This window comes from Grampus griseus (genome assembly GCF_964374135.1).
Source record: "Grampus griseus genome assembly, chromosome: 6".
Classification (NCBI taxonomy): domain Eukaryota; kingdom Metazoa; phylum Chordata; class Mammalia; order Artiodactyla; family Delphinidae; genus Grampus; species Grampus griseus.
Window position 1 is genome coordinate 75402531 of NC_139000.1, and position 27891 is coordinate 75430421.

Consider the following 27891-nt stretch of genomic DNA (forward strand, 5'->3'; position numbering starts at 1 on the left):
AACCACAGCGCCACCAGGGAAGTCCTCACTGGGTCTTAGAGTAGCTCACCAAGGCAGGCAGAATGGAGTTTCTTAACCTCTTTTACAGGTGAAGATGATGAGACCCAGAGTGGTCAAGCAGCCCACCCAAGGCCACAGAACTAGTGGGTGACAGACCTGGAATCCAGGGAAAAGAACCTGTAACTCACTACTGAATATACACTGACATAGGGAGATCCTGCCAGAAACACGCTCCTACAACGTCATGACGAACAAACACTGCCATCTGAACGTTCTACGTTGGTTAAGTCATCTAGTCTTCAGTGTCAGTGACATGAAGGGAACAGCGTGCAGCAAAAAAAAAAAAGGGTACAATTTTAAAACGAAGCCTTTCATCAAGCTTCACCTTCTCTTGTGTAAGAAAGAGATTTGAGCCTGAACGTTTCAGGAGAGAGCACTCTTGCTATCCTCATCCTTTCTCTGATTATTTGTCCAAACGAAATTCCTGCAGCTCTCCACTGAGATGAGCAATGTGCTTGAAAACTAGAAAACATGGCATCGACAGAAGCCAGGACTACTGCAACCGATAACACAAAGCCTGTCCCCTTCGGCATTTGCTTCCTTAATCCCTTTAGTTACTTATGTGACTTCAGTTGTGTATGTGAAGATAGATACATGTACTCCCTTTGTACATGTCCACTGGGCCCAGCCCAGTGTGTTACACTAAATAGCTATTTATTCATTCTTTAAACAAAATGCTCATTGAAGAGTTTTGGAGACACTGGCAATTTTAGGCAAAGGATCTTGTATTAGGAGTCATCCAAGGCTCTTGCTCTTGCCATCTGCACTGGCTCCCTGCTCTGCCATGCTTCTGTTAATGGTAGGCAGAAGCATAGCAGTAGGGGTGTAAGTTGCCATGTTATAATTTTAAAAGGCTCCCAGAAAGTAAATACATCAAGATATCAATTAAGGAATTTCATCATGTAAGCAGCTCTTTGCAGGAAACTGCCCTCAGCAGGAAGCCCCTTTTCTTGTCACTTTAGCAAAGTTATGTTGTAACTAACTGTTAAACTGAGGACCCACATGCTCTACTTTATCTCCAGCCCAAGCACGCCTTTCAGATCTTTTAATCATACAATACCTTGCCTAACCTGTCATTTTTTCCCCATAGATCAAAGAAGTAGAAATGATGACCAGATCTCTTCCCTAGCTTCCCTTTCAGTAATCTCACGAAAAAACTGTGTGGCCAAACTGTATGAACACGGTAACATCTAGAGGATGGTCACAATGAGTCGATGAGGCTGCCCGCAGTGGGGGGAGGGTGACAAGTCTGACACCCCCGCATCTCAATGATTAACTGAGATTACTTCCTTTCTTCCCTTTAAAACTTTCATGGCCCAGCAGAATCTTCGGAAGTGGTTTTTGGGGGACACTGAGTTCACCATCTCCACAAATTGCTAGTATTCTGATTAAAGGCACCTTTCTCTTCTACCAACATTTGTCTCTCTCTCTCGTATTGATTTTTTGAGTGGAGAGCAGCCGGACCTGATTGAGTAACAATCATGGACTGATTTTTTTCTCCTAGTTTTTTATAGTTTGAGAATGAATTCCTTTCATATTGGCAAAATCCCAACAATGACATGAAAAATTTTCAAGTGTTTCTATTCCACCTAAGATTAATACCGTTCTGAATGAGCTTGTTTCCTCTGTGAAATATGAAGAAGTGTTAAGAAATAACCAGGATCATCTGCTAAATCTATCAGGAAGAGGGCAGAAGACTTCGCTGAGTTCAGTCAGTCAGAGCTTGGTGTGCATTTGGCCCAAGTCGTGCGTTTCGTCTCCTTGAAGGACGTTTGTTTAGCACATGAAGATTTCACACTCCCTTCCCTCTCTCCCCCCAAGCCCCACCCCGCTCATCACTTTCCCCTGGGCACTTATGGATTCTATTCTTGTAAACACAACTTTAAGTATCAGTTTCTCTAAAAAGGCGCAGTTCCTTTTTAGGAACGTCTGAAGGTCTTCCTTCTACGAGATGCCTTGGCGAGGCCTCATTGGCTCTGGAGGTCTTGGGCCCTCCCCATCGTTTAGCAGGCTCTTCCCAAGTGAATCAGCTTCATTTCCCCTGTTGCTCTACCTTAAACCTGGGAGGTGTTTGTTTCCTGGGGCCAGGGCTTGCCGGGGCGTTCAGCTGCCTGCACACCAGCTGCTACTCCACTCCCGGGTGTGCATTTTGTAACCACACGGCTCCTTTGCCGGTTGTTGAATAGGGAGAGGGGCAGCTGTGAAAGGGAGAAGGCTGATTATTCATTTTCTTTCCTTTGGAAATTCTGCTTTGGGATCCTGTTCCTACTTAGAATGTTTCCCCAGCAGCCCATTCCATTTAGCTCTCTTGCTAGGGAGCATTTTCTGTCAATTTTCTGAAACGTATATATTCCAGGCAGTTCGTTGGAGGGTTTACAGAGATCCTTGTTAGCAAAGCTCAGCCTGGCCTTACTTTGTATTCCAGAAGCCTAGAATTTTAGCAACTCACAATGAACTCAAGTACCCTTATGTGTCATACTCAAAGGATAGGGCTTTGCGAATCAGCCTAGAAAACAATGACAGCATCTCTTGGCCATAGAACAAACAGAGAGTTCATCCCATCTCCTTGGCTTGGAGACCAAGGATTTATCTCCTGGAACAAGTTCTCAGGGAGGATAGCCAGTGACCTGACATTTTTCTCATATGAGTTCAAAAACAATATTTAAGCTAGTAATTGCTATCTTCTCTTCTTCAGAACTCATTTTTTCCCCCTCTGACTTGTTTTGGCTCCAGTCTTTAAAAGCAGAACCAAACTACCATTTCAGGTGGATGAGCTGCAGATTAAGGGTGCAGGGTGACTGTGGCTAGCTGTAAGCCCTGGAGTCCCTTCCCGTTCCACAGATATTGCAAACCACAGAGCTAACTACATCCACGCAACTCCAGTGCCTGTTTGGATATTCAAATATTTTCTCAAGAAGCAACAATTACATATTAACTTACAGCACCTGCCCTCCGGGAAATTCAACCCTCGGGGTCTTTGGGTATAAATGGCCTGAAGTTGCTTTTATTTTCCTAGTTCTTGTCAGCACTCTGCTACTCAGCTGATACGTGTTTTTTTCTCTGTTTTATGATTTATGCTTCAGAGGGACTTGTATAGGCAAAGTGGATAAAGCCATAAATTTTCTTATAGGGCGTATTTTAAATATTACTTTGAATTCAGAACCTGTGTTCTCACTGTGGCTATAAATGCTTTTCTCAAAACAATTCAATAATTTCAAGGGCAGTGTCTCATTTATGAAGGCCTTTCACAGTTAATAGGACTTCCTCTGACAACTGTCAGAGTGTTTCTGGTATGCTACAGTATATTATAGAATCCAGTGTTAGCAACTATGAACTAGTAGAATTTCTGTTAAACTCAACATAATTTGATAATTAACCACACATGCTATTATACATTACCCATTCACATAATTAATGAATGTTATACAGGTCTGTCTTCAGTTGAAGCATTTACTTTACGTATCGTATTGACTTTCCCCTGAATAATTCCATGTATTTCAGGGGCAACATTATTAGTAAAATTCTAAGACTGTGTTAGGACATAAAAATTGAAGTGACATCAATCTTTCCAATGTACAGAGCTGACACCACAGTAGGGGTATGTATATTGAAAATGTATTTGTTAAGAGTTAGGAGGGTCTATATGAATGTAAAAGTTTATCATTATTGGCTTTTATATATCCTCTTGCTTTGAATTCCTTATTATTTAAATGGAATGGAAACAGCAAAACTACACAACACGTGCATATACAATACTAATACTGACTCATCAGGTATTTGATCCAATGTGGTCATTCAATATCTGTCCTTCAATGTTGAAAATTATTGTTGGAACAATGCCAAAGATAGGAATATAGTTTACTTATTTAGTAAAGTGCTTTCTTAGGAAGTCTCTCTGCTGAATGTCAGGAAAGAGTTAAAGAATTTAAATGAGCCCCAAAGGGATTTTCTATTGGGGAGGAAACAATTATAAGAGAAGCCAAAGCATCACGTATTAAACAAGACTGTCTTGTTTTGTAGGCAAAAAGGGAAGTTTTTGAAAGGGAAAACAGACAAAGACCATGTAGAAATGACATGCTGTTCTGAGGCAGACAATCTTCTTACCAGCAATTAACTAATTAGTTATTTCTTTTTAGGAAAGCAAAAGGGTACAGAAGTGTCCCAGGTCATGGGAAAGAAGAGGAACCATTAGAACAGGCTGGACACATGTGACATCCCGGGTAGAAGTAGCTTTAGCCTGGTAGCCAGGTTCTTTATAGGGGCTCCTGGTTAGCCAAACTGTGGTTGTCAGGAAAACCACAAAGACTGAAGTTATCAATCTAGCTCTAGTAGACCTACGGCTGGGGGCAGAGTTTGTAATCGATGAAGGTAAAAATCTTTTGGCAAAAAATGGTTTTCATTAGAAAAGTGTCCAAAGAAAAAGTGCTGCTTTGGGAAAGCTACGAAGAAAGACAAGTGAAGTGAGAATACGTTAACCCAAAGATTGGTGCAACCTAACCTAAACCAAGATGCCTCCTAAGTACTTAATTAGATAGAGGGAAGTGGTTCCCTTTCAGCACTGTACTGAAATAGCATGAATGGAAAAATGCAAATAGGCACGTGAGTAAGATGGAAGACAAGTTAAGGGAAAGGCTCTTTAGCAACTTAGTTTAAAAAAATTCAGGAGAAGGGTGAGAAACCAGAATATTTCTAGAAAGAGGAAGTGATGACTAGCTTAGTCCGGACAAGAGGTTCTAATGAAAACTTGGATCCAGAAGTTAGAAAAGTATTCATCTCTACAAATGAGGAATTGGTGTTTAAATGGGAAAGGTGTAATGCTTATTGCAAATAGTTCTGTCAGGGCCTCTGCACACATCTTGATATATCTGTGTGTAATTCGTTCATGCTGCTGCTCTGCTTATTCTAGAGGAATTCCTATTTCCAAGGTTCCAAACTCAAGCACTCCATTCAAACGGTGCTAATGCAGGAGAATGATGAGTGTGGATATAACTAAATAACTGCCTGGTCACAACTGCAGTCTTCTCAGGGTATGGAGGCAACTTTGAGTTGGGGCCCTACTTACATACACACTAGATGTGTAATAAACGGCAGCCTTCTCTGACTTAGATCTATCTTAACAGGGCTGACGGGTCTTCATGGCTCCCACCCACTGGTCTAGCTCCATCTCTTCCCATTTCTTGACTCAAACTCTATATTCCAGTAAGACTAAATTGCTTGCTATATGATAACTGTGTACGCTATTTACTTTGCCTGCAATTGATTTCTTCCAATCATTTGCCTAGTGGGTGCCTGTTCACCCTTCAACAACTCAACTAATCTTTCATCTCATTTAGGAAGTCTTCCTAGAGCTCCTGGACAATATTACCTGGTCCTTGTTTTGCATGAGCTTTGTACCTTATAGGCTTAAAAAAAATTCTTGCACTTTCTTGCTACATTTTGTTTGTTATATGCTCTTTCCCTCTGTAATCTGGGGACTCTTTAGGGTCAACAACTGTGTCTTATTCATCTTTGTGCCATGATTGCTGGCATAATGTCATAACTGTCATGGCAGGGGCTCAATGAATCACCACGGAATGAGTGAATGGATATATCAGAACCCAGGAACTCAAATATGAATCACCGAATAGGGCCACCTTCAAGTCTACCAACTTTTCATGCAATATTTGCCGTACAGCTTCTTTTAAAACTTTTACTTTTTATTGAAGAATAGTTGATTTACAATGTTGTGTTAGTTTCGGGTATACAGCAAAGTGCTTCAGACACACACTCACACACACAGATATATATGGACACATATATATTCTTTTTCAGATTCTCTTCCCTTATAGGTTATTACAAAATATTGAGTAGAGTTCCCTGTGCTAAACAGTAAGTCCTTGTTGGTTATCTATTTTATATATAGTAGTGTATGTATGCTAATCCCACCCTCCTAATTTATCCCTCCGCCCCCCCTTTCCCCTTTGGTAACCAGGACAACTTCTACTTTCTTTTGTGTATGGGGGGGCAGTTATTTTGTTAAGTGCCAGCTACTCTGAGTTCTTTACATGAATGAACTCATTTACAGTGTTACCACAATCTCATGAGGTTAGAATTACAAATATTCTCTTTTTAAGTGAGGAAACTGAGGCATGGCAAGGTCAAGTAACTTTCCCAAGATTAAAAACAGACTGTAGTAGCTGGACTAGGGCTGAACCATGGGGGAGGAGCTTCAGAGCTGAGCTCTTAACCACCAGGCAGCTCCATCCTAATTGTGAGATGATTGATGAGTGCAAGCTTTCCTTAGCTACTTCTGGAAAATGAGCCTGCAATTTCATTTTCTGAGATGATAAGAGGCATTTTAGCCTAAGCAACCCAACATTTATAATGAATTTAACTTGAGACCATGCCAGGACAGACATTTATCATGGTTCATTTAAGTAACTGTTCATTAAGTGATGGGGAAAAGGAAACCACTATGAGACCAGAAGGGGCCTCTAATGAGAAAAAGAGAGGGATGTGGGAAACCAAGAATATGAGCTATTGGGAACATATATTGTAGAAAATTGTAGAGATGTGCACATGCTCATATTCATAAGTTTTAAAAGCACTGCTTATAAAATCATAATACACGTAGTAGTACAGAACCCTGTTGAGGTCACAGAAAAACACTCCAACAAACAAAATCTGTTTTCAAAAAACACAGATTTTTTTTTAACTTGTATTTTTCAAACACTGGGAAGGATATTCACAAACCACAGCAATATATTAAAGTTCCCATTTGTTTTCTGTATTTGCTTCTCTGAGACACCATGGTTGCTCGCTTCCCAGCATTTTCCTTTAAATCTCTTCTGAATGAACTTTCTGAATTTCCTTTTCCTGTACCACTATTCTTTATGATTCTGTGCCATGACATCCCAAAAAAGGAGACTGGCATTGAAAGAAGGCAAGTAGGGCACAGCCAGAATCCTTTTAGCACGCAAAGGGAAGAGGACTTCTATATATTCACAAGTGTTAATATATATATATTATATATATTAATTATATTATATAATATATATAATAAATAATATATTTATATTATAAATATATAATAAATATATAATAAAATTTTATATATATATATATATTATATATACATCCCCTTCGCAGAATTAGAAACCAAGTGCGAGCTGCCTGCCAGTGGGGCTGTGCCGACTGGACACTCATGAAGTATAACTGTCTATATAAATGTTTCTCAAAGGGATGAGGCTGTGCCCTTAATTTCAAGAAATGAGGCGAACAACAACAACAACAAATCAATAAATTTGACTACGTAATTTTAAAGTTTTTGAAGCTCTACATAAAAAATTTAAATTTAAAGAGACCCTCAGATTTTCATTTAGGCAATATGCAAGAAAAAACGCATTACTGCATACACATTCTAACTAATAATAGAGGCACAATTAAAGGTGGGGAGGGGCAGGGGAAGTAAAGTTTACCAGAGGAAATGCCTTCTAGGCTAGCTTGAAGCATAGGAGGGGTGTGTGTGTGTGTGTGCACGCGCCTGTGTAAAAGTATGAGTAGGACAAAATGAAAGTGGGATCCCTTACGAATCCATTGAGTACATTTAAGTCTTTAGGGTCCTGTGTGTAAACAGCCTTACATCTGGGTGGACCAGCTCTTCACCGCAGAAGAGGAAGGGGTAAGAATATTTGTGAGTCCATGGCGTTTACTCTTTTTTTTTTTGCGGTACGTGGGCCTCTCACTGCTGTGGCCTCTCCCGTTGCGGAGCACAGGCTCCGGACGCGCATGCCCAGTGGCCATGGCTCACGGGCCCAGCCGCTCCGTGGCATGTGGGATCTTCCCGGACCGGGGCACAAACCCGTGTCCCCTGCAGCGGCAGGCGGACTCTCATCCACTGCGCCACCAGGGAAGCCCATAGCGTTTACTCTTTGAGGGAGTGAGGGCTAACTCAGTCACAGCAAATCTCAAATCCTGACGTCATTTGATGAGACAGAACAATTTAGTCTTTCAATAGTTTCCTAATAAAAAATTTGGTCCCTCATAGACACAAACGCCAGTGCTCTGCTCATCTGGTGTTGGGGCCCATGAGGAGGTGTATTTCTGCTGTCTTTTCTCCCAGGAAATGCCCCCCTCTGACCCACGACCTTGTGCCTTCTGCTAAAACATCTCCACGGGGTCGCAGATGTGTTCCTCTTTACACATCTGCCACACTCCCTGAAAATGTGAAGTTTATGAAAACATATGCCAAGCCGGAGCCCATGTGCTCATCAGCATGAGATAAGGTGAGCAATTTTATTTTGGTCCTGGGAGATTTTTCAAAACCACTTTCCTCCATTCCTTGCATTTACAGTGTAAATCAAATGTTGAATGATTATCACTCCCTTCCTTACAAACTACATTGTGCCTTCTTTCCTGTTAGTTTTTGGTTGATGTTAGCAAAACAGACTGCTTCATTAAAAGTTAGTTGTGGTCTTTTCAATTCCTCTCCAAAGAATCTATGCTAGTGCAGCAAAGGCAAACTACTAATAATCCGTCTTGAACATTATGGCTTCATGTTTGACTGGGAAGCCTTCACAACTGAAAATGAACCCAGATATCAGAAATGGAGAAACTGCTGAATTGGAAGTCTCCCAGTAATAGCCCAGTGTAACTTCCTTTCCATCTTTTACTGGTTTAAAGACTGCTTGAAGTCTTCTTTTTCTTTCCTTTTTTGGGGCAGGCATCTTCTCACCTCATAAGACAGACCACTCTTAATTGTTAAAACACTTTTCTTTGTATTTTAAATGAAAAAAATTCTTTCTTCCTGATAGGTTCATGGCAGTTTCCTTCTCTACTATGACACAATGGTTTATAACCCAGCCCTTGATAATAATTCTATTGTTCTAACATTTATTTAGTCCTGCCTACCTCCAATATTGCTGCTGTTGGCTATTGCCCAGTGAGTGCCCACAATTCAATAGCTGCTTTGCCTATACTGTCTCTAAATCTTAAACAACATCCCAAGAAGTTTTATTCATCCAATTGTACTGATAAGAAAACTGAGGCTCAGAGAATCGAACCAACATTTCCAAAAACACACAGGTTAATTAGCAGAGCCAGAACTTTGAACACAGGGATGCCTGGCTCCAAAATTCATGCTTTTTTTTAACCCCACCACAAAATACATGCTGCTGTTTACTTGATGTACTGCCACTATGTATCAGGCACTGAGTTGGGTGCTATAGCAATAAAGGGATGTCTACAGTACATAGTGGGCTCTTGAGAAGTTATCAATTTGGCAGGAAAAACAGTCACATACTGATAGTATCTGTGGCAGGAAGACTTCGTCAAGCTAAGAATCTCATTCCCTCACTAGGTGGAATCATGCCACAGCATTGCTGGTTAACATTTCCTCCTTAGAACCCAAAGTCTATATACAATGAAATGCCAAAAAGTGACCACTGTGGACAGCTGAAAAAATATCCTCTCAAAAGAATATCCAAGACCTGCTATGTCTGAATCTAACATCTATTTCTTCATACTGCATGTCACAGTCTGGTTTCTGAGAGCTTGGAGGTAGGTGAGGCCAATATAGACTCATAGCAAAGCAGCCAGAATTCTAGACTTGAGTCCAGATCAACAACCTTCCATGAGTTCACAAGGGGTGGTAGAGGACAGTGGGATGGACAGATGGGCTGTTGTCTTAATGTTCAAGTTGTGCTGAATAACTAAACTGCCTGGAATTCCTCCTTATCTGTGTGCTTTGTCTCTGAAACCAACTCTGAACTGCCCTTCTTTGAGTATAAATAATAATTCTAATTGTACAGAGTGTGCTGGGTGTGTGTGTGTACATGTATGCAGTGCGTGCATGTGTGTGTGTGAGACTGAGAGAGAGCAAGAGAAATTGGCTAAAATGGAAGGTCACTTTAAGAAGATTTTTAAAATCCAACCCAAAAGAGCATTCATATTTTTAAAAATCTCAATTTTTTTTTTAAAGTTTGACAAACTTATTGGTATTTTAGTAAAGACATTCATCTCAGTCGTTTCTCCCTCCCATCTTCTTTTTTTTAAATTGGGGTATAGCTGTTTTACAATGTCGTGTTAGTTTCTACCGTACAGCAAAGTGGAGCTCCCTGTGCTATACAGCAGGTTCTCGTTAGTTATCCATTTTACACATTAGGGTATATATGTTAATCCCAATATCCCAGTTCATCCCACCCACCCTTCCCCCCTTGGTGTCCATACACTTGTTCTCTACATCTGTGTCTCTATTTCTGCCTTACAAACCGGTTCATCTGTACCATTTTTCTAGGTTCCACATATATGTGTTAACATACGATATCTGTTTTTCTCCTTCTGCCTTACTTCACTCTGTATGACAGTCTCTGGGTCCATCCACATCTCTACAAATGACCCAATTTCGTTCCTTTTCGTGGTTGAGTAATATTCCATTGTATATATGTACCACAACTTCTTTATCCATTCATCTGTTGATGGACATTTAGGTTGCTTCCATGACCTGGCTATTGTAAATGGTGCTGCAAGGAACATTGGGGTGCATGTGTCTTATTGAATTATGCTTTTCTCTGGGTATATGCCCAGCGGTGGGACTGCTGGGCCATATAGTAATTCTATTTTTAGTTCTTTAAGGAACCTCCATACTGTTCTCCATAGTGGCTGTATCAACTTACATTCCTACCAACAGTGCAAGAGGGTTCCCTTTTCTCCACACCCTCTCCAGCATTTACTGTTTGTAGATTTTCTGATGATGCCCATTCTAACTGGTGTGAGGTGATACCTCATTACAGTTTTGATTTGCATTTCTCTAGTAATTAGTGATGCTGAGCATCTTTTCATGTGCCTCTTGGCCATCTGTATATCTTCTTTGGATAAATGTGTATTTAGGTCTTCTGCCCATTTTTTTTTTTTTTTTTTTTTTTTTTTGCGGTACGCGGGCCTCCCACTGTTGTGGCCTCTCCCGCCGCGGAGCACAGGCTCCGGACGCGCAGGCTCAGCGGCCATGGCCCACGGGCCCAGCCGCTCCGCGGCATGCGGGATCCTCCCGGACCGGGGCACGAACCCATGTCCCCCGCACCGGCAGGCGGACCCCCAACCACTGCGCCACCAGGGAAGCCCCTGCCCATTTTTTGATTGGGCTGTTTGTTTTTTTGATATTGAGCTGCATGAGCTGTTTGTATATTTTGGAGATTAATCCTTTGCCCGTTGCTTCATTTGCAAATATTATCTCCCATTCTGAGGGTTGTCTTTTCTTGTTTATGGTTTCCTTTGCTGTGCAAAATCTTTTAAGTTTAATTAGGTCCCATTTGTTTATTTTTGTTTTTCTTTCCATTACTCCAGTAGGTGGGTCAAAAAAGATCTTGCTGTGACTTATGTCTAAGAGTGTTTTTCCTATGTTTTCCTCTAAGAGTTTTACAGTGTCCGGTCTTACATTTAGGTCTTTAATCCATTTTTTAAATTAATTTTATTTATTTTTGGCTGTGTTGGGTCTTTGTTGTTGTGTGTGGGCTTTCTCTAGTTGCAGCGAGTGGGGGCTAGTCTTCGTTGCAGTGCGTGGGCTTCTCTTTGTGGTGGCTTCTCCTGTTGCACAGCATGGGCTCTAGGCATGTGGGCTTCAGTGGTTGTGGCTGGCAGGCTCTAGAGTGCAGGCTCAGTAGCTGTGGCATTTGTTGCTCTGCAGCATGTGGGATCTTCCTGGACCAGGGCTTGAACTTGGGTCCCCTGCGTTGGCAGGGGGATTCTTAACCACTGTGCCACCAGGGAAGCCCTTTAACCCATTTTGAGTATATTTTTGTGTATGGAGTCATGGAGTGTTCTAATTTCATTCTTTTACATGTAGCTGTCCAGTTTTCCCAGCACCACTTATTGAAGAGGCTGTCTTTTCTCCATTGTACATCCTTGCCTCCTTTGTCATAGATTAGTTGACCATAGGTGTGTGGGTTTATCTCTGGGCTTTCTATCCTGTTCCATTGATCTATATTTCTGTTTTTGTGCTAGTACCGTACTGTCTTGATTATTGTAACTTTGTAGTACAGTCTGAAGTCAGGGAGTCTGATTCCTCCAGCTTTTTTTTTTTTTCTCAAGATTGCTTTGGCTATTCGGGGTCTTTTGTGTCTCCATCGCATTTTAAGATTTTTTTTGTTCTAGTTCTGTGAAACATGCCATTGCTAATTTGATAGGGATTGCACTGAATCTGTAGATTACTTTGGGTAGTATAGCCATTTTGACAATATTGATTCTTCCAATTCAGGAACATGGTATATCTCTCCATTTGTTTGCATCTTCTTTGATTTCTTTCATCAGTGTCTTACAGTTTTCTGAGTATAGGTCTTTTACCTCCTTAGGTAGGTTTATTCCTAGGTATTTTATTCTTTTTGTTGCAATGGTGAATGGGATTGTTTCCCTAATTTCTCTTTCTGATCTTCCATTGTTAGTGTATAAGAATGCAAGAGATTTCTGTATATTAAGTTTGTATACTGTGACCTTACCAAATTCACTGATTAGCTCTAGTAGTTTTCTGGTGGCTTCTTTTGGATTTTCTATGTACAGTATCATGTCATCTGCAAACAGTGACAGTAAAAATCTCAATTCTGATTTAGTGGAACTTACAGTGCGTCAACCAGGAAAAGAGAATCACAGAAGACAAAGATAATTTAGACTTAACCTAATAAATTATCTTGTATTTGGCAGCAATGATCTGGGCTCAGAGCATTTAGACATTTGTTCAAGGCCACACAAATAGTTAGTGACAGACTATAAGTTATGAAATTTTTCCGTGCCATGGCACCTCACCCTACAACATACAAGTCTGCAGTTATAATTATTGCAATATGGAAACTTTTACAACTCCCTAATGCCTGGAGTAAGGCGTGTAAGACATAGGCGTCAACCATAAGTAACAAGAACTGACATTTTGGAACGTTCTTCTAAAACCAGAAACTACTTTAGCACTATCTCCTTTACAGTAACAGAGTCAGTGAAGTACAGTAGAAAGGAAACAGGTATTTCATTCAGACAGAGCTGCGTTAGAAGCTTAGCCTTGTGACTTCTTAGTTATGATTGTAGCTAATTTACCAAGCTTCTCTAAACTGTTTCCTCACTGGAAAGTGGGGAGAATAAAATGTACCTATGTATATGTTTCTAAAGGTTTAATTAAGTGTGTGAATTACCCAGCTTAGTGCTGGTACAAATGTTAGAGCCTGCCTAAGACTGGTAAAAATGGTGTATACAGATAAGACAGAAACTGAGCATTTCATATTTCCTTTTCTTCCATTTGCTTTCAGTTCAAAACTCTGAAGCATTTCCTGATAATGGCTGTTTTTCAAAGAATGAGATCAGAAAATTCACTTCATTACTACCTTTTAATCTCCACCACATTCATCACCTATAACTTGCCCCTTGGGCTCTCCTCTACAGAAATCAACGTGCTCCTTACTGAATTGTCAACTTGCATAAAACTGTCAAGGCCAATGATACGGTTTTGGGAGAAAAAGATATGAAAAAGTCCCTGGTACACACTGGGAGTTTGATGATGAGATTTGTCTTTGACTGTAATGGGTATCTTTTTAATGACATTTTTCTGGTTTCTTTGAATTTTGTAGAGATGTTAAAGAAGGTGACATAACCAAAGGCCACCATCTTTCACCCTTGAATCCTGGAATTAGTTTGTACTGGGTATGAAAAGAAGCTATAAAATTCAAGGGATTTTTCCCCCTACACATTAAATTTCATTGTGTTCTTTATAGAAAAATTCACATCTTTAATCTATTTTTTAGTATTTTGCCTCCATTTCAGAATCCCACCAGAATCTCAAGGTGATAATGTACTTGTTCATTCATATTCTGCAATGAACAATATCTTACATTCTTTACTGTCCCTCACTTTCTCTCCCATGTATGTTACCTTTGCGCCCTTTCCCCCTTCTTCCATTTAACAAATATTAATGATTATGTGAATGACAATTCTGAATGATATTGAGAGGGGAAGAGAGATGAATGAAATGTTACCTCCTCTCATGTCAGTGGGGCTGGAATTGCCAGATACCTGGTTCAGTAGCACAGGGAGAGGTGAGGGGAGGAAACAGTATAAACATTTCTAAAGACCCCCTTCGGGGGTCTAATGCAACGTGACGTTCGCACATTTCATAGATCGAATAAAAACTGTGCCCGGATAGCATGCATGCTCAAACTGGGGCACCCTGCCTGGCCAAGCCCCTGGTGTTAATGAGACACTCTGCAGCACATCCTGGCTTCACCAACCAGAAAAGGAGATGCCAGTGTATGCCCTCCGGGCATTAGAAGTTGGCACTTATTTTCCAATTTCCTTCCTGCCTGGCAGAGGAAACACTTTCTCAGACACATGATAAAACTGCAGCATGGAGTGGGATAACGAGGCTCTGGCAGGGACTGTTTCAGAGAACTGCCGTGCTCGCCAGCTGCATTGACTGTGTGCCCTCAACACACGCACACACACACACACACACACATCACTCAAGATCACGGATGACCTCTTTTTACCCCACAATGAAGAAGAATTTTCATCTGACATGGCTCACCCAAGAGAAATTTGTCAAGTGCTATATAGTATGTAAGAGGAATGTGGTTGAGGGTAGGGGGCTGGGGGATTGGAGACTGGAACCAAAATCATACAAATGCATATTTGCTTAATATTATTAGAAAAAGAACTCTTCCTTGCTCAAAACTCAGGAAGCGTAGGGAATCCTATTCCATTTTAGAAAACATTTCTTTATGAAAAGTTTCAAACATATACAAAAGAATGGGAAAACGAACCCCCAAGTACCCATCACCTAGCTTCAGCAATGATCAAATGATGGCCAATTTCATTCCCTCTATCCTCCCGACCTCCACCTAAGCCTCTACAATTGATTCTACTTGTTGTCATTACATTGTGTTTGTATCAGGATTCACCTAAGGTTATTACATTGCAATTGGTTGTTGATACATATTTTAGTTTTCTTTTAATCTATAAGTTTTCCCCATCTGGTTTGAAGTAGCCTTTGAATTCTAAACTCCGGGTCCTTGTACTAGGAGGTGCAAATCTGCCTTTAAAACAACCTGTATCTAACAAACGTAAGGTAGATAGCTAGTGGGAAGCAGCCGCGTGGCACAGGGATATCGGCTCGGTGCTTTGTGACCGCCTGGAGGGGTGGGATAAGGAGGGTGGGAGGGAGGGAGACGAAAGAGGGAAGAGATATGGGAACATATGTATATGTATAACTGATTCACTTTGTTATAAAGCAGAAACTAACACACCATTGTAAAGCAATTATACCCCAATAAAGATGTTAAAACAAACAAACAAACAAAAAAACAACCTGTGGCAACTTAAATGTCTAAATATGGAGGAATGGTTAAATAAACAGTGGTGTATGCATTTGGTTAACTATTGTGCACAATGTGGTTGAAAGAATGCCCTCTCTGTGAAACCTAGGGCAAGGTTTGTTTTTGAGCCTCAATGTATCTATTTGTAAAATGAGAATAAAGGATTAAATAAATTAAACCCAAGGATTAAATAAAGTACATACATCTCCAATCACAGTGCTCATTACATAACACCAGAGCATACAGGGGTGTTTTGATATCATTTTAATATATATAATACTTATAAATTTTTAATGGACATATTTTATTTCCCCCTAAAATCATGTTAGGCTGCAGCTGAGCAATGAGGTTGGTGCTTCAGGGAAGCAGAGAATGGGGACTGCCTCATACATCATGGCATCATGGGTCAGCCTTAAGTCTCACAACAGACTTTCCTAAGAGCAGTGACAATCTGAAAGCCAGGTTTGTGGAGCGACAGCAAGGGTTTCTAAATTTTAAAGTTCCCTTTCCTTCATATCAAGAGTTTGGCCTTACCAAAGTGTTCTCTGTTTGGTTTGGTTTCATTTTTTTAAGTGTAGAGAAAACACAAAATAGTATGGTATGGTAGTTGTAACCAGACAGGAAGAGGAAAGAACTGTTCTATCTGTGCTGACACAGGGGAGAGTCCAAACAAGAAGGGAGAAGAATTTGGGGAAGAAGGTGGGAAGCTCGTGTGTCTTGACTTCTCTGAGGCAGGTATTTTAAGGGTGGGGAGACTCTTGCATAAGTTGATAAAGAAAGTTGAAAGTATCTGTTGCCTTTTCTCCATTTGAAAGAATCTCACCTCAACTAAGGACGGCACCCCAGATAATGCAGGAGAGATGGTGTAAAACTGACTGATGAATATGGCTAGACAGGTGACCTTAAAACAGTTCTGACTCCCCCCGAATACTGCGTGTGCATCCCTTCTGGGGGCCTCAATGTCTCAACTGGCTCAGGAGAGTGAATGTGGGGTTTCTGAGAAGGCCAGTGAACCAGCAGAAGCCAGGCACTGGAATAGATGGAAACACCTGAGACCTCTTCCCTCATCACCATGGTCTCACATAAGCCATTCACCTACCCACTCCACCCAACCCCCAAAAATCCCCCACCCAGATGCCATCTTGTAAAGAAGACGAGGGACAGAAATCTGAAACACTGAGCATTTTTCTGCAATAAACTCAATTGAACTTACTATTTCACAGATACAGACTGTTTAGCTGGAAAAGACTAAGCTATCATTAATTGCCAATTTTTCCAATTACCTACTAGGTCGATGAGAAAGATCGTTAGCTCCAGAAATTTAAAACTCTGTATTCTCTCTGCACATGTGAGTGTATCGTATAATCCGATGCCCTAATCTACAATGAAAAGGGAAAAAAGCAGAACGCCAAGTATGATTATAACCATGTAAAACGAAGCTTTAGAAAACGGGAGAAAAGATCGAGAGTCATTACAAATGTAATCTGAATAAATGTAAATTTGTCCAAATTACAAAATGTAAATAGTGGTTGTGTTTGGTTTGGGCAGCCTTGGGTTCTAGTCTTCTCTGTTTTATTTAATCACAATACTTTGATTTTGTATGAAAAACATATTTTGAAACTTGGAGAACTTATTACCTTAAATACATTATATTTAATAAGCAATGACTGAGCACTAACGTTTCACAGGCATTGCACTAATCACCATGGAAAATACAAAGATGGATGAGATATGCTCCCAATGCCAAAGGAATTCACAACACGGTGGAAGAAACAGATGGCTAAGTGGCAAAGGGAATTCAACATCTACTGTTTCCCAGCTATAAGAAATTTCGTTTTTCCCATCTACTCCAAACCACCTCCAGAGGACTTCAATTCACTTTGATGATGAAAACAAAAGCGTGAAACTAGTATGATAATTTGCATTTACATATCTATCCTTGGAAAAAAAAATACACATATAATGAGGGTATGCCATGCCTTTACTAGTGGATACAGCTTGCTGTGCACGTATTAGAGACCTCCAACCATTTACTGGGACCACTTTATAATGAGGTCCCTTTGTTATTTCAACAATGAACTTCCCTTAGGTGTAGTACACGATTAGTATCACACTGCCTGATATAAAAGTGTACTGCATGACAAACAGTAAGAAGAGTTAAACTTCAGAGTTTTAAGAAACATTAGACTTTATCTAGGTTAGTAGTTTTCAAATTTTAGCATGCATCAGGGACCACCTGGATGGCTAGTTAAAACACAGACTGCTGCCTCATCTTAGTTTCTGATTCGTTAGTCTTGGGTGGGGTCCTCTAATTTGCATTTCTAACAACTGTGGTTTCTGGCTGATTCTACAGTCGTTGGACTTGCGCTTTAAAAACCATTAATCTACATCAACTTCTTTTGCAATTTAGAAATCACTTTTCTGTAACCTTTGGTCTCTGCTCAAATAATTCAATGAATGAGGCACTCACTAAATTGCAAGGAAGCCAGTTTCCCTGTTGGACAGGCTAATTCTATAAGAATTTACTGGAGTCAAAATATGTTTCCTTGAAACCTTTGTTCACCACATGACTATTCCTTTCTGCTCTAGACAACTCTTCAGATGTCTTCTCTTAACCAAGCTGAAAGTTCCCATCCCTCAACCATTTATTCTACATAATTCCTCTTTATCTACCACATTATCATCCCTTCCTGAAACTCCCAGTTATAAAGACCACTCTCAAAACAGGGGGCTGAGAACACAGCATTCTAGATACTGATCCACTGGTACTATCCCCTTCCATAAGCTGACGTCATATGTCCATTAACAAAGAACTGGGTTTTATTATTTTGTTTAGAGCAATCATGCCACTTCAGTAGTTGATACTCCACAGAAGGTCTGAACTCTTTCACATTCTGAACAGATACTGACCTTTCTCTTCTTATCCACTTGAAATAAGAATTCTGCTTTTATTCTCGCTAAATTTCATTATCTTATTAGCTCATAATTCCAGTTTACCAAGTATAGGATGGTGGTTAAGAACAATGCCTTTGAAGTCAGACAGTCCTGGGTGCAAATCATAGCTCTACCGTTTAACAGCCATGTGGCCATAGACAAATTACGTGACCAGCATAAACCTCGGCTTCCTCACAGGCATTATGGTGATAACAGTGGCTACCTTACAGAGGTATTTCATGAGATAATATATACAAAGTGCTTAGCATAGTGTCTGGTGCATATTACATGCTTAGTAATAGTTAGCCATTACTATTTTATTAAAAGCAATCTGAAACACTAAGGTTTATGCTGTACAAAGTAAGAGCAGAAGTCTTTTACAGAAACTTAAAAACCCTTATTAGAAGTTTTCAAAAAATTAAATAGACAGGAATAGTTTTTGCCTCAGTGAGACTGGAAATCATAAATCTACATGTTCACTCCAAGGATATTTACAGACTTAGCACAATTTCAATCAAAATGGCAACATGGGGCTTCCCTGGTGGCGCAGTGGTTAAGAATCCCCCTGACAATTCAGGGGACATGGGTTCGAGCCCTGGTCTGGAAAGATCCCACATGCCGCGGAGCAACAAAGCCCGTGCGGCACAACTACTGTGCCTGTGCCCTAGAGCCTGAGAGCCACAACTACTGAGCCCACGTGCCACAACTACTGAAGCCCGTGCACCTAGAGCCTGTGCTCCGCAACAAGAGAAGCCACCGCAATGAGAAGCTCATGCACCACAACGAAGAGTAGCCCTCGCTCGCTGCAACGAAGACCCAATGCAGCCAAAAATAAATAAAATAAATTTTAAAAATGGCAATATGATTTTTTAAATTGCAACAAAATTTGTATGAAAAAATATGAGAAAAGGCAAAACTCTGATAGACAATCCAAGCATGAGAAAAGAGAAAGAAATCTAGCCATATCAGACATTAAACTTATACAAAAGTATTAGAACTTAAAACTGTGGTATTGACATAAACACAGAAAGGCACACCAACAGGAAAAGGTGGAAACATTAGAAATAAACCCCAAACATATGTGGAAAGCTAAGTCAGTTTTCCCAAACAGAGGGACAAAGGAGGCTTATTTAATAAGTTGCATTAAGATAAAATAGGACAATTTAGAAAACCAAAGTGTTAGAGCTACACCTTATACAAGAATCCACTGAGGAAACGCAGAGGGATGGATGTGTTGCCACTACTGAATATACGGAAACTGAAAGCCTCTGTAAGTGAAAATGTTGTAAATTCAATTTTGTCCTATAAAAACAACTGATTCAGAAAAATATTGTACTGAAAATGTCAGGTAAATTAACATTTGTAATATATGAAGAGTTCATTCAAGTTCAGAAGGAAAACCTCAAAACCTAAAAATCGAATAAGCCATGACATTAACACAAACATTACATAGAGAAATATCAGTAATAAAGAAAAACAGGGGAAAAGACCATCCTTGATGGAGCCTGGAGATACCTTTAATCACCTGTTTAAGTAGCTAAGAAATTTTAAAAATGGTAGCCATTGCTGGTTAAAGTTTAAGGAAGCTGTTGTTTTCATTTATTTATACTGATCATTTCAATTGATACATTCTTTCTGGAAGGCAATATGTTAAGAATAATAAAGATGGATATACTCTGATCCAAATTTAGACTCCAGAATTTCTCCTCATGGCATAATTCAACAGAAACAAAAACCTATGCACAGAATAGCTATCTATGATTCCAAAAGACTGAAAAAAAAGCATAAATGTCCAAGATTACAGGGATAATAAAATCAATTCAGCAAAATATATGGTAATTAAAATATTATGAAGACTATATAGACACGTCTAAAACATCATCATTAATGAAAATCGCTCATGCATGCATTTTGCTTTTTGCATTTTACATGCCCACAGGATGTATTTTATCCTGAGCGTAACAAAGTAAATGCGGCGGTCTGTAAAATGAAAAAAGGACTCACAGTAGAGGAGAATTATTTTAATTTTAAATCATTATTTACTTAAGCACTATTCTTGAAAAGTTTTACATTCTGTTTTAGGTGCTATGATGGGCCTAGGACTGCTGACAGAACTGTCAGCCACCTGAAGAAGCAGGCTACACCAGCTTCAGTTCCTCTCAGGACTGAGGAAGAATCTGAAAATCCCTTACTGATAAAGATGCTTCTGTAGTGGGTTCTTTCAAAGATTTATTCAGTGAAGCTCACTCTGAGTTTCAAAAAGCAGCCAGCAACTTGAGAGATAACTACCAATTTGCACACACCAATGCTGAGTCTCTGGTGAACAAGTATGATGATGATGGAGAGGGTATCACCTTGTTTTGTCCTTCACATCTGATGAGCAAGTCTGAGGACAAGACTGTGGCATATACAGAACAGAAAATGACCAGTGGAAAGATTAAAAAAGTTTATTCAGGAAAACATTTTTGGTATCTGCCCTCACATGACAGAAGACAATAAACATTCGATACAGGGTAAGGACATGCTAAACGTTCCAACTGCTGGAGAAACAGAGTGATGATGGTGGCAAAGAAATTCCTGGATGCTGGGAAGAAACTCAACTTTGCTGTAGCTAGCTGCAAAACCTTTAGCCATGAACTTTCTGATTTGGGCTTGGAAAGTGCCACTGGAGAGACTGCCATTGTTGCTATCAGAACCGCAAAAGCAGAGAAGCTTGTCATGCAGGAGGAATTGTCGCGTGATGGCAAGGCTCTTGAGATATTCCTGCAGGATTACTTTGATGGTAACCTGAAGAGATACCTGAAGTCTGAGCCTATCCCAGAGAGCACTGATAGGCCCGTAAAAGTAGTGGTAGCAAAGAATTTTGATGAACTAGTGAATGATGAAAATAAAGACGTGCTGACTGAACTTTATGCTCCTTGGTGAGGTCACTGTAAGAATCTGGAGCCTAAGTATAAAGAACTGGGAGAGAAGCTCAGAAAAGACCCAGATATTATCACAGCCAAGATGGATGCCACAGCCAATGATGTGCCTTCTCCATATGAAGTTAGAGGTTTTCCTACCATCTGCTTCTCTCCAGCCAACGAGAAGCTAAATCCAAAGAAATACGAAGGTGGCCATGAATTAAATGATTTTATTAGCTATCTAAAGTGACAGGCCACAACACCTCCCCACCCCCGGCCCCCATAATTCAAGAAGAAAAACCCAAGAAGAAGAAGGCAGCACTGGAGGATCCCTAAAGCAGCAGCCAAATATACCACTTGCTAAAAGGACTCTTCCAGGGACTTCCCTGGTGGTCCAGTGGTAAAGAATCTGCCTTCCAATGCAGGGGATGTGGGTTCGATCCCTGGTCAGGGAACTAAGGTCCCACACGCTGCAGAGCAACCAAGTCCACGCGCCACAACTACTGAGCTCGTGTGCCTCAACTAGAGCCCACGTGCGGCAAACGGAAAGAGGCCACGCAGTCTGGAACCCACAGGCCCCAACTACAGAGCCCACGTGCCCTGGAGCCCACACACCACAACTAGAGAAGTGAAAACCCGTGTAGCCACAACTAGAGAGAAGCCCTCACACTACAATGAAGGGCCCACGCGCCACAACAGAAGATACCGCGTGCCGCCACTAAGACCCGATGCAGCCAAAACTAACTAACTAAATAAATTAAAAAAAAAAAAAAAAGGACTCTTCCACCAGAGATGGGAAAACCATTGGGGAGGACTGGGACCCATATGGGATTATTACCTCTCAGGGCTGAGAGGACAGAATGGATAGAATCTGAATCCTGTTAAACTTTCTCTAAACTGTTTCTTAGCTGCACTGTTTATAAGAATACCAGAACCAGTTTATGTTTGTGGTTTTGGGCAAAATTGTTTGTGTTGGGGGCAACGTTGCGGGGGTGTGGGGGAACTGCACTGGGAACTTATCTGTCTTTTCTTTTTGTACATTTGGGAACAATGACAATACATGCGCCCCCTCTAAAAGAAAAGACAATACTGAATTTGAGCTCTGTCACACAACTTAGTTACCTCTTTCGACTGCAAATCTGTGTCTGAAAATTTGCTAAGTGTATACAAAGTCTTTATACAAGCCAGCCATGTGTAACATGGCAGCATCAGGAGCTCTGCGGTCTGTCCACCGCACTGACCCGGCAAATATTTACTGAGTTGTTACTTTGACTCTACTCTGGATATCTAACAAGGACACGATATGGTCTCAGCTCTGGTGGTCGAGTGGGAAAGACAGATGTACAGATATATAGAGTGATCATTAAATTATAATGCAGGTACAGCACTAGAGTTATACCAGGATATTTATTTTTTTATAAATTTATTTATTTATTTATTTATGGCTGCATTGGGTCTTCGTCGCTGCGCACGGGCTTTCTCTAGTTGCGGCGAGTGGGGGCTGCTCTTCGTTGCGGGTGCGCAGGCTTCCCGTTGCGGTGGCTTCTCTTGTTGCAGAGCAAGGGCCCTAGGCACGCGGGCTTCAGTAGTTGCGGCACGTGGGCTCAGTAGTTGCGGTCCACCGGCCCTTGAGCGTGCGGGCTTCAGTAGTTGTGGCGCGGGCTCTAGAGCTCAGGCTCAGTAGTTGTGGCTCACGGGCTCTAGAGCGCAGGCTCAGTAGTTGTGGCGCACGGGTTTAGTTGCTCCGTGGCATGTGGGATCTTCCCAGACCAGGGATTGAACCCGTGTCCCCTGTACTGGCAGGAGGATTCTTAACCACTGCGCCACCAGGGAAGTCCCCCAGGATATTTTACCTAATACCTAATTTTACCTTGTACCTAATCCAGCACAAGATGTAATAAAAGATACCAGCTCTGAGCTCTACAATGCGACAAGAATAAACGGCTGGGGGAAAGGTGTTACATGCAGGGAGTAGGCATGAAGGTAAGAAATAGCGTGGTGAGTAGAGACCACCTCGGCAGGGTGGAAAGGCAAGGCCTTCAGGTTCGTGTTTAAGTCCTGCTTCTACCACTTATTAGCTGGGTAATGCAAATCATTTCCTCATCTCTAAAATGCAAATAATTCCACCTACCTCACAAACTGACGTAAGGATTAGAGGAGATGGTGTATGTAAAGGAAGCACTAACGTGCCTGACATGTAGCTGGCCCTCAACAAATGAAATGCCGTTTCAAGGGTTTCAGCGGTAACTGGAACAAAAGGTACAAGGCAGGATGAGATACGAAGTAGGAGGCAATCAGATCATAGAGGGCTTCTTTAACAGGCTAAAGAGCCTGGACCCCATACCATAAATCACTGATGCCTTTGAAGGGTTTTAATCAGGAAAACAATATAGTCAGGTTTGCTTTTTAAATGGGTCAGTCTCAAAACTGGCTAGAAGTTGGATTTGATGGGGCTGAGACTAGCAGTAAGAAGGACTGTTAGTGGGTTGCTCTAATGGTTCCGGAGAGGATGCTGGAGGCCTAATATAGGAATGCAAATGAAGGAAAGGTTGGAGGAATATTCCGCAGGTATAACAGGTAGGGCTTTGTGATTACTTAGAGATGGGAGGAAAAGGAGAGGAAAGTGAGGCGTCAAGTTCATTAACTAGTTTCCCGGTATGGGTGGTTGGTGAATGGTAGTACAGCAACTAAAATTAGAAATGAAAAGAAGGAACAGGTTGGGGGACGATGATGAATTATTAGGTACCCGCATGTGGCACGCACTGCTGAGTTCTGAGGTTACAAAGACGAGTAAGACACGGCCCCTCTCTGTAAGAAGCTCACAGGCTGGTAGGAAAGACATAAAAATGAAGATGAATAAAAGACAGATTGTTTGTATAAAGTCACCTATCTGGATTCTGAATAAAAACCATTAAATATCTAATCGTGAGGAAATAATCAGACAAATCCCAATTAGGAGATATTCTGCAAAGACAATCTGACTCTTCACAAGTAATACTGTGACAGATTTTTAGAAAGTGAGTTCAATGTTGAAGGACAATAAATACGCATGACAACTAAATGCCAGGTATGGTCACTGGTTGCAAACTAATAAGAAGAGTTCAAAGGACATTAATATGATAACTGGGAAATTTTGATTATGGAACACGAATCAAATAGTACTATCATATCACTGTTAAATGTCTTAGGTATACTAATGCTATTGTGGTTATGTAGAACAGAGTACTAGGTATGCAGACATAGATGTTGAGATAGTTAAATAGTTAGGGTAATATGCCATGATGCCTGTAACTTATTTAGAGATATGTACGTTATTTGTATACATGTATATTTATACATATAGATATATGAATACATGTACATTTCATATATATAGATATTATGAATATATATAGAGAGAGCACATGTGTGAATGTGGCAAAATGTTCAGATTTGGTGATTTTATATTCATTTTATTATTCTTTCTTCTTTCAACTAAAATCACCAAATTTGGACATTTGTATACTATCATATCAGTAACAAGTGTAGGAGAAATATAAGAAGATGAAACGAAGTTTTTTAGTTAAACCCTTCCTCCAAGATTTTCTCCACGGTTCTATTTTCCTACACATGATACTCTATGAAAACCTTTACTTTGCAAGAGTTCTGGCTTTGACAGTTAGGTGAGCCACATTCCAGGGTATCATGGAAACAGACACCATTGATGTCATAACTCTGCACAATCAACCAGTGTAGCTTTCGTTTTCTCCAATGGGAAGACTGTGCCCATGAGAAAGGATATACTCAGACACATTACTGGGACAGTTTCATAAGACATGTGACAAATCCTCAGTCTCCTGCAGAAAATTTAATCCACTTTCAAAATGTCACTCGACAGCATTCTACATCCTGAAGACTTGCCTACTGAGTAGATTTTTCCTGTCTCCCATTAATTCTGGAAACAATCCTAGCAAGTTCCATTTACTGAATACGCCTACGCACCAAGTACTGTGGCTGGTATTTTGCATATATGATATTCATTTATCCAAAATGTATTTATTAAGTCAATACTATGGGCCAGTCACTATTCTAGGCACTGGAGACATAGCACTGAACAAAACAGATATAAACTTCTGCCTCTTGGAGCTGAATACATCTCAATGATCTCATTCAAACATCATTAATGATTTCATTTAATCTTCACAATAAATCTGAAAGGGAGCTTTGGTAAGATTTCAAACCTTGCCTAATGTTATAGTTGAATTCCAACTATACTCTTTCAAATTCCAAGGTACCATTTTTCTTCTATGTCATCCTTCTTTCCAATAACTCAGCATCACTGGAATTTGAAGAACTTGCAAGGTGATGTAGTTAAACAAAGATCTGATCAAGAAGAAAGATATACTTTTCCCAGAACCCAAGTTAATAAAAAACAGGATACACAGTCCATCTAAAATTATGCAAGAGAGTCTGGGGGACAAAGTTTGCACAGCAAAGTGTTGGAATTTCTTGTATCTAACAGTAAGTATATAATATTCAAAATCACAGTTGCCCTGGGCACTGCAGGCATTCCCTCAAATTCCGTGTGTCCTCTCTCTCATTATACAGTTAGGGTTGTCTCTTGCACTGTGCTCTCTGAGCTCCTATCACTTTGATATGCTAAGCAGCTTTGCATCAGCAGGGGTGAATTGGGCCCAGCCAGTGTTCCCGATTTAAATTTTAATTCATTAAAGAAGCATGCAGTTCTCTGTAGTGAACTGAGCAATAAAAGTATGAATTCTGAAAAAGACAGCCCCAGTTTATTCCTTTGGCAACTTGATCTTTGACAAAGTTGGAAAGTGGTGAAAGTTTGAGAGCTGCTTAATAATGAAAGTGACGATAATCATGGAGAATGGAAATGTAAAGTCCTAATGCCAGCAATTAGAAGTAATGACTAGTTTATCAGGCTATCATTTGAGCAAAGTTATTTCCACTTCAACACAAAGCACATTGGTCACATCTCATGCATAGGAGTCAGTATCCACTGTAGGGAATTTGGGGGCTTCCAAGAAGAGCTTAGTTCTGGGACCTCTGGTTCTCACTGTTAAGCACATCAATTCCCAAGATACTCCAGGACTGGCTTTAACACCATCTGTCAGAGAGAGCGTGATACAGTCCAGGAAGTCCTTTACCAATCACAATAGCAGACACCTAATTTTATGTGAACCTATGGCATGCATCATCAAGGATGGGACTGAGAAATTAGAGCTCTTTTCAGCCTAAGCTATTCACTCCCAACCTTTCTGACAGGAAGGGCCTTACAATTACAGATAATGAACTAAAGCCCAAGGAGGCCAAGATAAATGGGAGAGAAGTGACATCTATTAGTTCTCAAATGCATGAAATCTGGCATGAAAGGGTTTCCTCAGAGGAAAACACCAATTATATGACGATTTTAATGTGAAAGTGATCTGTGCTTGCAAGAGCTAGATAATTGATACCACAGTTTACTTGTTGTACGTGTGCATAAATAAACATCTGTATTCATATAAATTCAACAGATATTTATTAAGCATCTACTACATGCTTGGCAGTATGTAGAAAATGGGGATGAAATGGTAACTATTACAGGTATGCTTCCTGTTCTCATGAAACGTATAGTCCAGAGAGGAATACAGAGCAATACATAAGCAAGACTATGTGACAAGGCCTAGAGAGACAAAATGTAAGGTATAATGGGAGTCACAGGGAGGCTTCCTAACTCGATGTGGAGTCAGGAAAGATTTAGCAGAGCAAATGGTATCTATACTAAGTCCAAGAGAAGGGACAGGAATTAGATGAGAGGGAGGGGGAGAGAGTGGATCCGGCAGTAGCAACACTATAGTCAAAGAGAAGGTGAAAAACTCTGGGAGGATTGCTGGAAGTTGAGTACGGCTGGATCTCAGGGTGCAAGGAGAGCTCAAAAAGGATAAAACTGGAACACTAAGGAGAAACAAGGTGATAAATGATGGCCGAGCAAACATTGGCTTTTGTGAGCATACCTTTTTTAAAGAATTTTAATTGTATACAGTTTAATATATATTTATATATCTGTATTTATATCAAAATTAATAGCATAGAAACCAAATCTGGTCCAACTTTTAAAGAAGTACTAATCCCAACTTCAAAGAGTCTAAGGCCTCACCTGATGGTGTTAAGTTCTGAGTTCTTTCTGGAGATAACATAGTTTGCTTCAGTTCTGGCAATATTTACCATCAAGGTATTGTGGCCAGGGTCAGGGGTTGCCAACGATTAGACTAGTGGTTCTTAACGCTGGCTGTAAATTAGGATCACCTGGAGAATTTAAAAGTAAACTGCTGTCCAGGTCTCACCCTGAGATTTTGAATTAATAGGTCTCTATTAGGATTGGATATTGGTATTTTTAAAGAACAGAGATGTAAATGCCAAAGGCAGGAAAGAATCTGAGCTACTCTCGACTTTCAGAACTGATAATAACTTCTCAGCTAGACCATGGGCTGCTTGCAACTGGGGACTATGGTTCCTGATTTTTTGTTATTATAATTATTGTTACTGTTATTATTTTTTCAACAGCTAGCTGCAGAACAAATATTCAATAAAATATAAACAACTATTGATGAACAATAGCCATGGGGGAGAAAGGAAGGGCAAGTACTATACAGTCTGTGTTTAGTATCAGTTACCAGTTGATGAGGGTC

At 40.4% G+C, this 27891-nt stretch overlaps 1 pseudogene across 1 annotated transcript in view; it reads left to right on the top strand.

Annotated features, from left to right (window-relative positions):
- The window catches only part of LOC309824167 (protein disulfide-isomerase A3-like), a 52861-nt pseudogene extending 31308 nt beyond the window's left edge, over positions 1 to 21553 (top strand). Inside the window, exon 3 of the transcript in view lies at positions 20397 to 21553. The product of the transcript in view is annotated as a protein disulfide-isomerase A3-like (transcript). The remainder of the gene's footprint in view (positions 1 to 20396) is intronic.
- The last annotated feature ends 6338 nt before the right edge of the window (positions 21554 to 27891 follow it).